Source organism: Bufo bufo, chromosome 5 (genome assembly GCF_905171765.1).
Source record: "Bufo bufo chromosome 5, aBufBuf1.1, whole genome shotgun sequence".
NCBI classification, from domain to species: domain Eukaryota; kingdom Metazoa; phylum Chordata; class Amphibia; order Anura; family Bufonidae; genus Bufo; species Bufo bufo.
The window spans coordinates 162,846,211-162,850,634 of NC_053393.1; positions in this window are offsets into that span (position 1 = coordinate 162,846,211).

Consider the following 4,424-nt stretch of genomic DNA (forward strand, 5'->3'; position numbering starts at 1 on the left):
TAAGGCCATCCTTCATATAAGATAGGGCCAGGGGCTATCCATAGTATTTAGTATATTGGGCAGACTGGATGGGCCAAATGGTTCTTATCTGCCGACACATTCTATGTTTCTATAATTCCTATCCCAGCACAGAAAACCCGAAAGCAAATTACTTTTTTTTTCAAAGACATAAGACAAAGACACTAATCCCTATAACTGTACAGTAATTCCTATCACACTACCTAACACCCTGCACTGGAACCTATCAGCTGCACTATATCACTATTTAACCTACACTGACTATCTCCCACTTACTATCTGTATTATATATATGAGCTAACTAACTAATGTAATTGAATAAGGATCCAGATGACTCAGCAAAGCACAGAGCACAGCAAAAACACTGCTCTTTCTCTCAGAACTGCAAAAAGCAGCAGAAAATGGCTCCTGGGGAGTTTCCTGTATAGTAAGCGGTAGGCAACTTTCCTATTGGTTTCTAGGGATGTTGGTAAGCTCAGACAAAGATATTGCAGCCTTCTCATTGGCCCACAAGCAAGAAGCAGTGAGGGTACTGATGAAAAAAAAAATCTAGAATATTCACAATTATGAAGATATAGCACTATATTCGTGAGGGTACTGATGAAAAAAAAAATCTAGAATATTCACGATTACGAAGATATAGCACTATATTCTAGATCTTCGAGTATTCTCGAAGTGCCGATAATCGCAATAAAAATTTGCGACTAGAATATTCACAATCAACACTATTTGCTACCAGTTGTTGACTGTGGCAATGTATCATTTGAACATATAAAATAATACAATGCATGTTGTATGGAACTACAGTATTTCTCTTTTATTATGTTTCATTTCTGTTCACAGATTATATACATGTGCAATAAACAGAATTTGTTTTAGTTTAAGGACCACTAAACCCAGCATCTAAAGTCTGATGGTGTCTCATTCCCCTCTTCGAATTAGACCTGGTCATGATCTTGAATGATTTTTGTGTATTATGTTGAATCATGGCTTTATCAACGTGATCAAGTGTATCTCAACCATCTGCAGATAAAGGTCATTTTTTGCATTGAGAGGGATACCTGGTATTTTGTATTAACCAGTCATTGCTCTGCCCCCTGAGACACTGTTCTTGCTGGGATTAATGAAAATTTAAATTGAGGATTAGCAGAACTGGAAAGCTCTCAGTTGGAAATCCTTTCAATTAAACTAAAATCTATTCTTCTATGAGGACTTCCCTGAATTTAATTGCATCTATCACCTGCTTACCTTTATCTGACCCAAAAAACAACAATATAGAAATAGAACATTTACTGTTTGGGTCACACTATGTTTTCTTAATGTTCCTTGTGTTTTTTTTTTTGTAGAATAATGCAGGTCTATTTGATTTCAATACTCTATAAAATAATAGTGTTTTTTTAATACTTCTCAGTCATATAATAGAACAGAACAGTTCTATAAATGTACAGAAAAAAACTACTGAAGAACTATTGTTAAAATTATTACAGTATGCATGAGGCCTTGAGATAAGCAACATATTGAAATGTAAATTTGGAGGATCTGGTTATTTGGTTCAATTTGCAGTAAAAGTTGACTACATAATACATTTATTTGCCCTTTTTGGTCTATCAAGAGGCATAAAAGAGTTTACACTCAATTCACGCTAGGGGTTTACTATGGGAAGACTGGTGTTTCTTATGCCAATCTTAATAAACAATGCTCCGCCATTGGATGTGCCAAAATTAATAAAAATTGAACACATATTTACAATTTTGGTGCATTTTCGGGAGGTCTTTGTGCCAGAAGCTGAAATGTAGGCCAGCTGGGAGCTTGCATAGATTTCAGTTGTAATGTTTGCCAGTTTTCTGGTGCAACTTGAAATGTTGAATCTGTTGAGCTTCATGCCACAAACAGGCAAAAAGTTGCAAATTTTAAGAAAAGCTGGGCTTACACAAACATATGCAGTTTTTTTGGTGCCACTATTCTGACACGGGAGGCTAAACCCATTCACCCTTAGTTGCTCAATAGCAGTTGCTGGAAAGTCAGGCAAGTTAATCTATTTAGATAACTGTTACACAACAAAAACCTGCTTCAATAAAGGGAAACAGGGAAAAGTTGCATATTCACGCAAATATTTATCCCTTTGTGCAGCGCCCTGTTGCAGAAGTATTACTTTGTATAAGTTGTGCGACAACTGTACTGTACCCATACCATGATGCTTGAAAGTTTCTGAACCCTTCAGAATTTTCAATATTTTTTCAAAAATGACCAAGTCTATTATTTTTTGCCCATTGTTGGATTTGGTTATCTTTATCTACTTTTAGGACTTGTGTGAAAATGTGATGTAGTTTGTGGTCAAATTAATGCAGAAAAATTGAAACTTCTGAAGGCTTCACAAACGTTTAAGGACCACTGCAGGATCATGGTATATAATAATAATCTTTATTTATATAGCACCACCAACATATTCAGTAGCACATTATATATTTAAAAATACTTATACACCCAAAATCATATAATACAGATTAACAATCTAGTTAATAGCTGAAAGAAGAATGAGGGCATGTCACACCGGTGACAGGTTTGAGAAGGTCTGAAAGATTATCTGCTCATTAGTGATCTGACAGCATCTTTTGGTTTCACTTTGTCTGTGTGTTGCTTGTATGTCCACACCTCCTGTTCAGGTGTAGATCATGTGACCTTTACCTCCCCCTATTTAGTTTGACTTCACCCATCACTCCTTGCTCTGGATAGCTTCATTTGGTGTTGGAAGAGCTGGAGTGTGGTGCTAGTTGAAGTCCTGATCATCCATCATCCTTAGAAGTTAAGTGTTCCGCTTGTTGTGTTTTGCATTCCCCCCCCCCCCCTCTGTTGTTTACTAGGCCTCAGTGAGACGCTGGTTCCTTCACCAGGGAAGGAGCATGTTGTCTCTGCCCTGTCATTAAGTCTAGGGCATCTGAGGGCCACCAGGGTTTTCTAGGTTCCTGTGTATGGGCATCTCTACCATTGAGAGGTGCCCATACGGATAGGAGTTAGGGCCAGGAGCAGGGTTTCATAGGTGGTGACCCTTTTCCTTCCCTAGTGGTGAGGCCTAGTGTCTTTTCCCTTCCGTCTTGTTGTCTTTTGGTGTTCTCCCCTACTACATCCGTGACAGGGCCCTGCTCGCAAGACCTTTCAGTTTATGAGAGGGATGACACAAGTGTAAAAAAATTCACTGCCCAAGGCTACATAGCCCCAGATATCTGAAAATGAAGAACAAATGCATAAAAAATAAACTTTTAATGAAGTATCTAAAAATCACAAAATCACATTGTGCTGTAAGCAGTTGCAGCTTTAAAAATCGCTTGCACTAGTGCATTTGGGTATTGTCTGTGCATTGCTAAGAGACTAAGGGGTGTGTACTACCCTCTTTAGTCCTACTGTTTGCCAATGCTATATAATGATTAGTCAGTTGTATTCACTGACAAAGATAATAACACAAAAAACTGAACGCTAGACTACTAAAACCTTCTAATTGCCCCCCAGCATGTTTTGCCAGTAACCTGACTTTATCAGGGATATTGGGCAGAATTGTGCGATCACCAACAATCAGTACACATAGCAGGAGAATAGGGAGCCAGAACTTGGAAAGGAGGCAGTTCCAATAATGCATTGCAATTGGAAGTGTCTTCTATTGAGGGGATCCAAACGTCAAAATGGGAATACCCCTTTAATGAAACTGGTGGTAGTCACACAGTGATAATAATTGCAGAACAGTGTTGCAGATGCAAACAGTGCTTATCTCAGGGATATGCTTATTTACCTAGTCCAGAACAAAGTATTCCACCCTAAAGCATTTATTACCTGTTCACTGTATAAGTGATAAATGTTCGATCAGTAGGGGTCTGACTATTCAGACCACTACTCATTGCCAGAAAAGTAGACCCAGTCCCACATTTTCCACAGCCACAAGACCCTGGCTACTAGATGTTTGAATAGAGTGGTTGTCAGGAAATACACCCTGCCTTTCCATTCCAAGACTATGAGATTGTTAGTAGCAGTCAAACATAGTGCTTAGCTGTTTGTATCAGTGCTAATGCACCACCATTACTTAAGTTAGAGTATCACTTTAACAACGTAGGAGCCCACAAGTATATTTCCATGGTTCTTCTCTAGAAATTTTGGTAAGCTTCAAAAATCTTGCTTTGGAACAATTGAATGTCCCTGGCAGGTCTGCCCTATATACCCTAATAAATGCAATGTTTTAGACATTGCTAATCCAGAAGATGTGTGTAGTGATAAGACCTGCCAATCAAATCTCTGACTTTCTCATGCTCTATATCATGGTGTCTGCAGATCAGACACTATGTTCAATATGATAAATTAAATTGTGTATACCACTCTTAGTGTTAGTTATACGTGGTATAAAGTTACACCCAAATCATGCA